A 14,116-nucleotide genomic window follows, 5' to 3' on the forward strand; every position below is an offset into this window, starting at 1 on the left:
TTCTAAATTGGACCTATTATTCCTCTATAGTAGTAAAACTTGAGATTACATTTGAATGTTTTTAAAGTTTCATGCTTGATTGTACAGTCAAAAAGACAAATCTAATTTTTATTTCATTGAAAACAATGAGAACAGTGTAAAAATTCCTTGTGTGCTTCCATTGTTCATATTGTATATTGTGATTGGTTATCTTTTCCCTTCTCATTTTTTCTTAAAATTTTTTACTAACCAAAAGTATAAAATAGTTTCAGTATGGAGCATCCCTGGGTAGATTAGACTTGTTCTGAAATAGAGTAAGTGTGTGTGTGTATGTGTGTGTGTGTTAAAGAGATGGGTGTAAGATGGAAATTTGTAAAGTATACTTTGAAAATGGTACAGAACTTAGATAATCAATCACTGCTTTCATTTCCTCCTTAACAGTAAAACTGGAAGAAGACACATTTGAAGTAGTTTATTTTTTCCCATATGAAGATTAAGGAATAAACAATATAAGTTCTTTATAGTACTGGGATGTGTATGTTTCGTTCAGCATGGGTTCAAAACACCACTTGCAGGAACTTCTAGAAGATGAACCTCAAGAAAACAGCCTGTGTTTCTGGAAGCCCATAAGTTTTATGGTTGGAGGCTGAGAATGTTTTAGGCAAACATAATTGCATATTGTGTTCCTCCAGTACTGTTTCTGATGTTTCCAAATCTTTTCATATGTTTACTGCATGTGTTTGCCTGTGTTATAACATGGGGGGATGAGAGAAAAACAGTAATTAGTTTTTTAAGTCACAACAATAGTATTACATTACATGTTTGCCTTATCAGGAATATAAATCAAGGGATTTAGGATTGATTGTCTAAAGGAGTAAAGTGCCCATGAGTTACAGTTAGTTTCAGAAAGGTTTCTGTGAGAAACGAGCCTCACTCTTTAAAAGTTTTTTTTAAAGGTTTAATAAAGGATAAAAGGAACAGTAAACAGTGCTGGGTGCATAACCATAGCTAGAGGCACACCAGTTAATTGTAACAACTCTTCTTATATACCTTTCCCATTGCATTGGTCAAATACATATTCATAAAAATTATACATATTCAAACATTTCTTTGAACTCATTTACGTGTTCTGGGAATTCTTTAGCTTGGTTCAACCCTTGGCTTGCTTTTAAGAGTACATGCAGTAATGTGTATTGTCTTTTGGAGAGTCATGTGTTACTCCCTCACCATGGCCCCCATTTCATGTTTTCAGCAGGCGACAGTTATCGATAGTCAAAGGGTCAGGGGCAGGAGTCCTTATCACATCCATTCCTTGAATATTACCTGACTATGCAGACAGTTTAGTTATTTCCACAAGTACTTTCAATCAACATTAGCTATTTTATAAATTATTCTTATTATTGTCACTTAGTTACAAAAGCAGAAGCCTTAGTTATTTTTCGCTACTTCTGTAGTGAACTTCTGCAGCTACTTCTGTAAAAGTTAAATTTTGTGAAAGCTGAAACTATAATATATGTTTATCATACTATTCACAAACTAAAATATCATCTATAAATGGTGCTCTGAGAATACAAGCTACATAGGGGCCAGAGCATTGGCCACAAAAAGGTGACAAATTATACTATATCAAAAGCAGTTAAATGTGATTACAAACCGTACTATATCAAAATCGTTAATAATAATTTGCAAAAGTCAATACATAATAGCAAAAGCTAACAACTACTTAGTTATTTATAACAGTTTCACTTTTCTAACCTGAGGTTAATAAAACAATTTTTGTAGACTGAAGCATCTTGTTTGCTGTATATCCTGCTGAAGGCAATCCAGTCCTTTTCAGGTTTAAATACCTTAGGCTCTCCTTGACAACTTTAGTAGTATGTATGCACTTTGCTTTGCTGAGCCAGCAGCAGTAATCAGAGGTTCAAAAACACAGTGGTGTGCTTAGTAAATCTGATTCATATTTGTTGAAAGATGCATGTAAGAGTGGGTACATATACATCCAAGTTTGTAGCACTTAAAGATCTCTAAAGTATGCATGACAATCACTGGTTATGTAAAAAAATTCTAGTTAAATATTAACATGCCCTTTTTTTCTGTGCCTCTTTGTAAGGCAATCCATTCCTCAGGCAGTGTTTGTCATTTAATTTAAGCTAGTCACAGAAGCTTGCAATATGCTACTGAATGGCACTTTCCTGAGGTGAATGACTTGTACTGAAGTGCCATCTCAAGCTTTTATGGAGATGTTGCTAGGTTTGCTGTCAGCTGGTTTTGTGTAGAGCCATGTAGTTTTCCTTCTGAATAAAAATTAAGAGCAGTAACTCAATAAAGATGCCTGACCTGGCTTGTTTTAGTTACAGAAAATTAAATTAGATACAGAAGCACAAGTTTTAGTGTCTACAAATGAAGGGAGATCAAAGTCGTGGTCTTCTGTTGTCACTGGTGCTTGCAATTAGCATGTCACTTTTATTGTACTGGTATATTTACTGCTGCTGAATTGCCTTTAGGGTACTTTCCTTAGCACCTGTAAAGATAATGACTAGTCAGTTGGCTGTTTCCCCTTCCAAATAGGCAAAGCAGGCCTCAGTAAAATGGGTAGGTGTGCCAGGCTATAACGGTGATAAAGTGGTGGTGTGAGTGAACAGTGTTTACTAATCTCTAATCTCTTTGGCTTTTGCAGCTTTCATTTTTTGCTCCTCTTCCTTTTCTTCTGCATACCTTGGCCTGGCCTTGAGTGGATTGGCAAAATACCCAAATTTCTCAAGGAGCAGTAGGTAGCTAGGACACATGATGGTTTCTCCCTTGGTTATTGTTAGCTAAGGCGTATTTCCCAAACCTGTCTGCTCTAACCAGTCCTGTTTGTTAGCTTTCCCGCATCCAAAAGACTGAGCAGAAACCACAGGTGTTCTGCAGCAGCTCTGAATTAGTATTTCAGTATTCCTCTGGTGAGTATACTTTGCTGTAGTAGCTGGTTGTCTGAAATGAGTGTGTGAACAGTGAGGCTTGAGAGTCTAGTAGAGTAACAAAGGAGAGCATCAAGAGCTGCTCTTTTCCTCTAGTATGCAAACACTTGATTAGTGTGGAATATACTTATTTTTTAGTATCTGGCAGAGGGGGAAAAGAGCCAACTTTATTAGGTACTTGTTCAGTTAAGCTGAAATGTATCATGCTTCAAGATTTCAAGACAGTGATAGAGTGCCTTCTGACTCTGTCATTGGGATGTACTGAACCATGGTGTGGCAATATTAACCATGGTGTGGCTCCCAACTCATTTTGGCAGTCAGGAATTGCTAATTCAACATTGGTTGCCTTTGCATAGATAAGCATTTGTAATCTCCAGAGAGCAAGATCTGGAATCCAGGAAACACTTGACTAGATGGACCTGAACCTGGTAAAGGTCAGTGTTAGTTGTCATCTTAAGCAAAGAATGAATATTTCCTCTTGGTTGTAAAATTTAATCTCAAAAAAATTACACCTAAAAATTTAAATAAAGATTCTGTTGATTTTTTTTTTTGGAGGCGATTGAGAACTGAGTAATGATGATAGGTGTTTCTCTCCAGTTTTATTAAGTTCTTTCTAGAAGAAATAAGAACTAAAACAAAATCAAACAAAGCTCCCTAAGCCTTCCCAGCAAAGAAAGAATCAAAACTGAACAAAAACTCTACAAAATCTATGAAGGAACCCCCAAACCAAGCTTCTGGTATTGACAAGTTGTGTGTGATTCAAAGAATATTTGAATTAGTCTTATTTAATTTTCAAACAATGTAGAAGGTACTGTATAGAGCTTACATTATTTTTAGAATTTAATTTAGGATTGTGCTGTCACATTGGTGAGTGTGTATGTATATATAATTTTATAAACTTGGCAGTACAATCTGCATTTTAAAGCCTTGTGTAAAGGTCAGGTGCATCGAGTCTGATACAATTTAAATTTACATTTTATCCACAAAATGTTAAAAAAATAAGTATTGTGCTATGAAGTATGCTGTACTCTTACTCAGTGTCTGCTGAATAATTTCACAGGGATGATTATATACTAGGGTGTAATAATGTACTAGTTAGTGCTCATGCAAATGATGCCTCCCTAGAACTTCACAGCTTTAGAGTGTACTTCTTTTAATTTTCTCATTTAAAAATGATTTCCTGCAGTAATAATGTAGGGAAAAAACAAGTTTACAATGTCTGTATTCAGTAAGGAATGAGAAACACAAATTTACTAATGTTGTGTCAAATTAACAACATTAACCCTTGAAAGCAAAATGCTTTTATTTTATGCGTTCCTCTTCTTCCTTCTCTTCCTGTTTTTCTGTTGTGCCATAGTGGGTATGTAAGTCTCTGAAACAGACTAACTGAGACAAATCCACTTAGTGGATACAAGTTTAAGAATCAATTCAGATATCTGGTTATTGGGTTATAAAGGTATTCTTCATAGTTTTGGATTAATGTGAGATAAGTATTTTTATACCAATGATGGTGAAAGCTATTTTTAAAAAAACTTTATAAAATATCATCATAAAGAGGTTTAAGTTATTCCAGAAAATAAATATGCTGGCTTCTCTCATTTCTCCTGAAAGATCATTTTCTAGCCTTTTGAGTATATCTTTTGAGTTACCTTCTCCCCATTATTATAATGTCCACATAATCTTGAAGACTGGGGAGATGTTGTTACAGTGATTGGCAAGAATGGGTTAAATGTTTCATTAATGTGGAATTTTGACAAAGCCCTGTGAGTACTCATCCATTTTTTTAACCATGGGGAGGACACGCTGGCTCCTTCACATGGCTTTTTAGAGGTATCTCAACATCCTCATCATGGCATCATCTGCCTTCCTCAGCACCACTGGATGTGTGCCTCATGGACTCATGGACTTGTCTGGATTTTTACTAATCCTGGTAAGATCCTCTGTGGCTGGATACTACCTCTCCTCACTGAGCTTTGCTACTAAGCATGAGGACCTGGAAGCTGCAAAAGATCTTTCTAATTGCTGACCTTCTTTAATGAGTTTGCATTTTGTTTTTATACCTCTCCAGCTGTACCTTATGGTGAGTTAAAAGGAGAATGGTCAACATACGGTTTAATTTCTTGAAACCTTCAATTCACTGACTTCTACTCTGAGGTTTATTTATTGAGCTCTTATTTAAGGTGTAGATTTGGAGGCCTTCTTGTCTCTTAAAACATCTACTCTTGAGGTATTGCTGGCTTGTTTTGGTTCTTCTTTTGAGATGCATAAATGAGGGGTTTCTGTTACATTCATATATAAGATCTGGATCTTATAAATGCCAGATGTCCCCTTGTGATGGAATTTTATTGTCCTTTCAGACTGCAGCTGAAAAATCTGGATTGAATTTCAAACCTGGATAATTACTGGGTCCAGTTTTTGGGGTTTTTAAAAAATATTATAAAACTTAGTCTTCAGGAATGCAATTCCAAAACTTATTTCACATTTTGGAACTGATATATTGATACTACTTCCATAACAATGCAGTTTCAATGTTGTACAAGGAGGCAGTTCAGGTTTCTGTTTCTGAAAGTGGAGTAATGAATACTGCAAGGGCAAGTGGAATACTTGCCCTTGCAGTATTCATTAGGGCAAGAAGATGCATGTAGCAAACATCTCACCCCCCCAGTTATTCTATGCCCATTAAAATGGAGAAAGTGGATCCCCTACTTAGCAGGGTTCTATACTCATCATGTAAACCAAGCAGCCTTTTTATTCCAGGAGTGTAAAGTGCTTGACTGTCCTGCTCTTAGACACAGAACAGTAGCAGATGGGAGGCTGTAAGCATAACATGTTCTTCCTTAGTCAAAACACTGTAAAGCTGGGAGTGGGAAGTCCAGATCTTTTCTACTGAAGGATGTGAAAATATGTCTAAAGTCCTTTGGAAGACTAGCCCTTTAAGCAAATAGTTCTAGGTGTGATGGCAAGTTTCTAACTGAGCACTTAAGAGTGTGTGCATGCAGTGTTTGTGTACACACATACTCTGTTTTGCTTAACCTCTGTTCCTGAACACATGTGGGTGATCTGCAAATGAATACTGACAGTGGCAACCACTTAAAGTGGTTGCTGTCATTATCTTCTCTAGTATGTATTATAAGGAATTGTTGTTAAGGCCTTTTGTAGCTGAAGTTTGAGTCATGTTGTTAATCAATTCGGAGAACATGCTTTAATATTTCAGAGCTTTAGAATGAAGCTAGAACAAAATCATTATTTATTGTTCTCAAAAATCCACATTTTCCCTTCATGGGACAGGTGAACATGAAGGAAGAACAGAGCATGGTATGAATATTCAGAAAGTGAACTGAATGCCAGCATATTCACACAGGTTGATAGTGGCCTTCTCTTCTAAGGACGTTAAGTTTGGTTGCAGTTTGCAGTACAGTTTGTTGTATCTTGTTGCTTTAACAATGGTCAAACTAATTCTCCTCAGTACAAATTCTTGTACAGTGTAATATTTTTTCCCTATATATAATTGTCCTCCAGTCCTCTACCTGCTTAGGCTTTCCAAATTTACTACAAATTTTTCTTGAAAGCAGTATGTACTACATTTTAGCTGAGGAGTGTGCGTTTGTCACATTAATGCAATAACTAACTTCTAGATATTACTTTTTGTTAGATATTACTTTTTTTCGTTTTTGCTGAGTATGGATGTTGCAGTGGGACCTAAAAGTTCAGAGTTCTGGGTTGGGAGCAACACTGAAAACCTCATGACAAAGCATGAATCTGTCCCGGAAACTGCCCTTCCTAGATTATTTGTCAGCTCACTAAGCACATGCATAGAAATTAAACCTTTGAACCTGAAGTGGTAAATATTGCACCATATTGTAGAAGGCTGCTTCTTCAGAGACACCCTATGCAGTCCGAGCTTTGTTGTCCCCCAAAAGCACACTTGCACAGCTAGCAAGGACGTGTTTGTGCGTGAAACACTTCCTTTTAGCTTAAACTTAACTTTGGATATTTGTAGCGCTCTAATTTCAGTCTGTCAGTTTTCTGTTTGTGGTAACGGATAATGCAGCTGTCAAGGTTCATAATTATAATTGTATTACTAATGTACAGATTCATATTACAACTCAGATGTCTAAAGGAAAAAATAGTTCCCTGCTTCAGTTGATGTATTGCTCCTATGCTGACTGTGCTCAAAACCAGCTGTGTGTAGTCTGCCATTGCAAATTCAAAATGTAATCTTCAAAGAAAGTTTTTAGGAAATTAGAGCTGACTGTTTTGACATTGATAATTTATTTCAACACAATTGCCAAGGTAGTGCCCTTTACCAATCATGTGCCAGGAGTTTGTCAGCTTTGTTCATATCTTCTGCTCTGGTTGTAGCCCTGCATGAGCTGTGAGTGCAGATAAATCACTGAGCAGTTCCAGAAGCAGGGTGCCCCTGCCAGACAGCTGGTATGGGACTGACCCATATAACTTTGTTTGAAGTTCAACCAAACTTGTGAAACTCTCGTGTTGTCTGTTCTGTGTATCCCTTCAAAACCATAACTGTGTTAAAACAAAAAAAAACTACGAGTCCAAAAAACCTTTGCAAAACTTCCAAGGCTTATGCATTATTTACTTCTATTTAAATGAATGCTTTTGTTTTCCCTTGTTTCATTAGATAGCAACTGGTTTGCTCTGGAATTTTTAAACTTAGGTCAAGAGTCTGAACATTCACTTTAAGTTAACCTATTTCTATTAAATGACCTGTCTGTCCCTCTCCTTATCTGTCTCCCTGCCTGTCAGTAAGGGGAGTATTTCTATAGTAAAGTATTATTTTGCATTAAAATTACTTGGCTTTTATAGAATGTACCAATATTCTGTTTTGAAACTTCTTGAGGCTCTGTTGAAAACCAAAGTGCACTTAATGATTCAAGCATAACTAAATGGATTACTTCTCATTTGGCAGTTTCCATCAGTGTCATGAATCAGAAATTGGACATGCCAGACACTTACTATGTGTTTACTAGGGGCATACTGGTATGTTGTATATAGGACTGCTTATTTCTTTTGTGGAGCTTTCAACCTGTGAAATGCTCTACACTACTAAAATTTCCGTGTATACGAGTTTTCATCAGAGGCTGATTTACTAGTTTTCACTTCTGAAAATGTACATGCAAAAAAAACCTGCAGAAAACAACTGATGCAGCTTGGATACCAAGGGATTTGAAAGGAGTAGAAGTCCACACATGTACTACTGTTCAGATAGTGCAGCTTTTTCCTTAAGCACTTCTTTCACCCTTATGTCGTTACTATTCAAAATATAATGTGGTTGGTTTGGGAACACTTGCAGACCTAGTGAAATTATTAATCATATTTGAGAAGTTTGAGAAGGAACTTAGAGCAACTATGCATAATTTTACATGGAAGGAAAAATGAGTCATGGTAATGAATAAAAGCCTTTAAATATTTAACCCTTAGAAGTTTCTAGGCTGGTAGTGCATGTTGAAATGGGGCTGTACTTGATCTGGGAGCAAAAGGAGCTGCCTTTGCCAAAGAAGCTGACTGGTGGTAGGGAGAATTGAATCTGGAAAGTGAACGTGCTCTAATGAAATGAGATGCAGTTCTGCAATCTGGATCTTGTTTCTGAGCTTACATCTCCTTTGCCTTAGTGTGAATTGGACCTTTTGAATAGTGATAGGTAACATTCATTTTCATGACTGAAACTAGAACCCTTCCCCCCTTAATGGTTTTCAGACTAAGCTGGGATGAAATCTGTTTCTGTAGCTTATCCTGCTTAAGGTCATTTGAAATCAAAATATGTACTTGTGTTCAGTGCATCGTGAAAATTATTTGGAAGCTAGCTGTGGCCAACCAAGCAGGTAGATGCATCTTCTCATTCACAGAATTTCACTGGTTTGCAAAACTTATATCTAAGGTAACAGGAGGAAAAAGTCTTATAAGATAAAATTTGGGGTGTGTATAACTGTATCAAGCACATAGTACTGCAGGAACACGTATCCCCTTAACTGTTCTCCCACTGCTTCCTTTCCTTTTCCCCTTGGAAGATTACAGGAATCTGCTGAAAGATGTGTCCTGCATACTTGTCAAGCACTTCTTACCCGAAGTAGTTTCTTTAAGAAGGAATAGCACATAAATCCCTGATTTAATAGAGATTATAATTTTCTGTCTTCATTCCCTTTATGAAAAATAACACTACTGCCAATCAAAAATGTATTGTGAGTAAGTTATGCAGACACAATAAATGGAATAGGAGTGTTCTAGTGCATGTGAGAGCAAACTACTAGTCTTTAGAAATGTTGGTTTGAGTACCTCTTGCTGCCATTTTCACTTTTAGTCTTTTCCTGAGATGGAATTATTACGAAGAGAAGTAAACAAAGTCACAATTTTTATTTTCTTCCTTATTGGAAGAGGTTACCTGGAAATGTAATGGAAAGTTAAACTTTCCTTTTGTGCATTAAGTTAAATGGAATGATAAAATCAGAACCGTTGAAAGATAACTTGTTTTGTAATAGTTTTGCAATGTGCACGAGGAAATTGCAGCATGGAATTTTGTTGGACTTTGGAATATTGAAAGCTCAAAATGGACATGTTTTTGTGTGGCATAAATGACAGGATTTGGTAACTGCTTGCCCCTTTGCTAAAAAAAAAAATAAATTGGAAGTTCACGTGTAGATTGCTGCTTATTTTAAAAGGAAAAAAACAGTAACAGTATGAAATTTTTTAGTACTGGATATTTTACAGTCAAGTTTATTTCCCTGGTAGCTGTTGATATAAACTTCTGCTGTCAGATGTGAAATAGCTAGTTTAGGTAGTCATTGCTCTGTTAGGTTGTTCCATCAGTGTGTAGTACTTCTGTTCAAATAAAATTTACAGAATATCTGCACGCCTGAATGTACCGTCAGTTAATTTCTTCAGTTCCCAGAGAGTAAAGAAACAAACCCCCATAAAATCCTGCTTTTAACCAGCTTCAGAATCTGGTCAATCTAGCACTTAAGACAACCCTTGCAGTACTCTACTGCTGATTAAAACTACTTCATGTTGATGCTGAGCTTGAGGAAAAGTTACTTTATACTCCTGTTTCTTGCACAATCAGCAGTCTTTGTTTCAAAGGCTGGTGGTTAGGAAGGTGATTAGAAATAGGTAAATACCTATCTCTTCTTAGAACCTGTTGGATTGGGTTTATGTCAGTAGGATAAGCAGGGAAATTTAATTGTGTGTGATAGACTGCAAAAGGAAAAAAGTGGAAGGTCTGCAAAAACATGGTCACAGTATCAAATCATGTGTATTACATGTCATTGCATTACATTGGCAGCTTCCTCACTGTCTACTGCTGCATAAAGCAGAGCTGAGTGGAACCACCCTTCACCCAGATATGGTTATGGAATTGTGCAAGATGCTTGCTAGTAAATGTTAGGTCTCCTGTTGAAAAAATTGTCAATGAAATATTCCAGAGGAGACCGCTGAATTGGAAAGACTCTAGCAGCGTTTTCCTGTGTAAATGTGTGGCTTTGTACTAAAGTGTGGGTATAATTACTGTCAGACAAGGAAAAAAGTGGAGAAATTAGGAACATGGAGTTCTGAGTAGTTCTTGATTTTGTTCAGTAGATGAACTGCTTTTGTATTTATTTCAACTTTTCTTTGCAGTAATGACAAAAGGGGTTAATTTCAGAGTCCTCAAAACTTGCTGCTCCCACTGATCTTGTAAGTTGTAGTAGTGCAAGTCCAGCACATGAGGAAAGAGTGAATCTTGGGAGAACAAGTTGATTGTTGAATGCAGAGAAAATTGACTTTAAAGAATGTGGTGTTTAAGTGTAGAATTAGAACTTTAAACCATGGCACTGAAATACTAGAAATATTTCACCGACAAGCATGTGTCACAAGCATTGGCTTACTCAACACAGGCATGCTGAGCTTCAGCACTCTGGCATTTATTCCCTTCCAGATCATGGAATGGGTAACACAAATGTCAGTGGAAGCTTTGAGTCAGACTGGGAGAATCCAGGGAACTTGAAGATGGAAAGGACATGCTGGCTAATCCAGCTGGGTGTATTTATTTGCTTTGACATGGGAGTGTGCATAATGTTTTGCTGAGCCTTCTGTTTTTCTCTAAGGGATCATTTCATAATTCTGTAGTTACGTTGGGAAGATTTCCTTATCAGCCTCTGACAGGTCTATTGAAGCACCACAGGATGCCCTTTCTTGTGGAATATCTCTTTCTACTGTCATTTACTTTAATTTCTCACCATTTAATGCTCCACTGTAGCAAATGTGTTTAGCTGTTCTCTAGCTGTTCTCAGGCTGTTAATTTCCCTGACAGATTCCTGCATTTTTCTTAAAGTTTCTGCACATTCAGGCGTTCATGTGAAAATATTAAATAAAACATCAAGCTTGTTTACTGAGTTCCAGTGTCAGTAATTACCTTAAGAAGTCATGTACTTCACAAAATAATGCCAAGCAGAACTTACTACTTAAACCATGCATTTTCTTGTAAGTCACAGTCCAAGAAAAATGATCCTTTTATGTGCTGTGTACCGTGTTCAATTTTTCTACTAATTGAAGAAACATAACCTGTCAGGCTGGCTCTGCTCCCTGGGCTAAGCTGGCCTTGTGCATGGAAAGTAATAGAAGGTTGTCAGTGTCAAGTCCTCCAAGGCAATCTCTCTTAGTCTTGCTTATCTGGGCTTAGAAATCCTGCCTAAAATAACAAAGTCATTCAGCTGATATGCTTCTTGTAGGAATTGTTTGCATTTTGATTATTTTTCCAGGTATTCTTTAAAAATGCAGACATTCAGTAATGAACCATAGTGATAAATTGTAGTCAATCTTATGGCAACCTTTTTAAGACCTACTGTGTCTTTACTTGTGTCATTACTTTTTTACTGTCTTTGTCTTTATTGGAAACCATGTGAAATTCATGACGAAGCGAAGTTTCAAGAAAGCAAAACAGCCCTTAAAATACCTTCTTTTAAGACCTTTTTATGATGTCCAGCTCTACTGTGTACATTGGAAACTAGGAGTATACTTTAAACCTCAACTGAGACCTGAAACTGGTTTTATGATACTACTTAAGGCATTCTTCTAATTGGGAATAGTGTGTTGTCCAAGTGGAAGTAATTAAAGCTTATGCTTTTTTCCTGTTAAAATGAAGCCATATTTCTGACATAGGAAGAGATCTATGGGGTAGGTATTGATGGAGTGAAAGATTCTGAAAAACTGTTTTTTTGATGTCAGAATTGGCCGTTTCAGAAACAATCAGATCAAGACTGCACTTGCCAGCTCTTATTTCATGATACTTCAATTTCACCGGATATTGTTCTAAGACTATTTTGAAAAGGATATTTTGGAATCTGATGTGTGAATTCTATTGGGCTAAGTTAGCCTTTCTTTCACTGATGAAAGGTAGGGATTGGAGAGTTGTCTCTACTGTTTTATTGCTGGCTCATGGCAAACCAGCACTTGCAGTAGGATCACAAAGAAGCCAAGTTCTTGGCTGGTCTGATAGGCATGACATTCTCCTGGCTTTGGGAAGACATTATTTATATGCTGATGAATTGTTGGGAAATTTTTCGTTGTCAATCTTAGTGTTTTGAAAGGATTTTAAGATCTTTTAAAATGTCTTTTTCTTAAAGAAGTCTAGAGACAGCAGTATTGCCAAAGAAGTTTCACTTCTTTGGGATTGCACTATGTGCAGGTTGGATCAGTACTTTGTCCCGGTTGTATTTCTGGCAATACTTCATGTGCTAAGCACAATATTTTCAGTCATGTACAGCATACTTATCTATGCCTGATAAGAAGTGCATTCAAAGTTTGTAATATTCAACTTGGGACAAGGTATTCTTCGTGTACCTTAGGCTAATAAATTCCAAAACCAAAAAATACAGTAGTCAAGAACACACTTAAAAGGGTACAGGAATTCCAAAATAAATTTAGGGAATGGTATTTTTTCCTTTTATCATTTAGTAGTCTTCTAAATTCCTTCAGCTGGCCACAGGTTGCTTTCAATAGTTGTAGAAAATATCATCTTATGGCCAAGAGGAATACCCCCAGAGCTATTGGATAAAGTACTATCACAGGAGCCAATAATTCCTTATTCTGTATCTTCTGTAGAACAGCATGCTTTGCATTCTCAGATGACATGTTTGAAGGACAGGACTCTTCACAATGTTTGTCATGTTGGTTTTCATAGTGGACTCTTGCCCAGAAATATTAATTGTTTAAAACAATAAATAAAATTAATATATTAATTAATTATACTATTTATTATTTATATTTATATTTTTATATATTTATATATAAAAATATATATTTATATATATTTATAATAATTAAAATAATAAATAAAATTAAGTGCTTGAGGACAAGAGTGAAAAAGGGATGTCTAGCTACAGTGTAGTCTTAATTTTTGAACTTTAAACATCTGAAGCTAGTACATTGTCAAAGTTTTTCTTTTTAAGAAGCTAATTGGAAAATACCAGTTGGTGAAACAAAAGTCATCTTATTTCAGACTGCTTATTTAGTACCTCTGAAATCAAAAGCTGTTGCTGCCAGTATTTTAAATCAACCGTAAACAAAAAGCTCTAAAACCTCTGGAATAAACCTGTGTAGACTTTTTCTGATGCAGTTTCTAAATGTTACACATGCCAAATAATTCAGGAAGTTTTGCAGTTTCACTTGTGCACAAGACAGTTTCATTGCCGCCTTTGTGGTATTTGAGCAGGGCATCTTTAACCTCATTATCTTGCTGCATGTCAGAGCTGCCTTTGTTTCTCCTAGTCCAAAGAGTGGAAATGTTTCCTTTGACTAAGAGTTTCCCTGGCCACAGGGTCTCTGCCTGGCAGAGGTATCCCAAAACAAGGGACCTGGTGGATATGGTAGAGGTCAGACTGCAGAGCTTTGAAACTTCATTAAGCTGGGCATGTTTTTGTATGCCAAACTGCTGAGGGGGGAGTGCTGTGGTTGTTAAATTGCACAGAAGCTTGGCTGAAACCTGGCTGGTGGCCTGTGGAGCAGCACTGTTACAAGGCTCTGTGCATAAAATGGAAAAAAGTAGTGCCAAGTACAGTTCTTTCATCTCCCTGCTAAGACAAAATTGTCTTTACATTTTGCGTTATTTTCTTGAAGAGGAGGTGGATGACCTTTATTTTACATCTGTGGCTCCTCACAAAACCAGCTGTGCAGGGGAGGACCTGGCC

General features: G+C 36.6%; 1 protein-coding gene across 2 annotated transcripts in view; it reads left to right on the forward strand.

Moving 5' to 3' along the window:
* The window catches only part of PLPP1 (phospholipid phosphatase 1), a 63,552-nt gene that overhangs the window by 34,295 nt on the left and 15,141 nt on the right, over window positions 1-14,116 (forward strand). The gene's annotated exons all lie outside the window — the stretch shown is intronic.

Source organism: Agelaius tricolor, unplaced genomic scaffold (assembly GCF_023055355.1).
Source record: "Agelaius tricolor isolate 1412-34295 unplaced genomic scaffold, bAgeTri1.0.p SCAF_4, whole genome shotgun sequence".
In the NCBI taxonomy this organism is placed as follows: Eukaryota; Metazoa; Chordata; class Aves; order Passeriformes; family Icteridae; genus Agelaius; species Agelaius tricolor.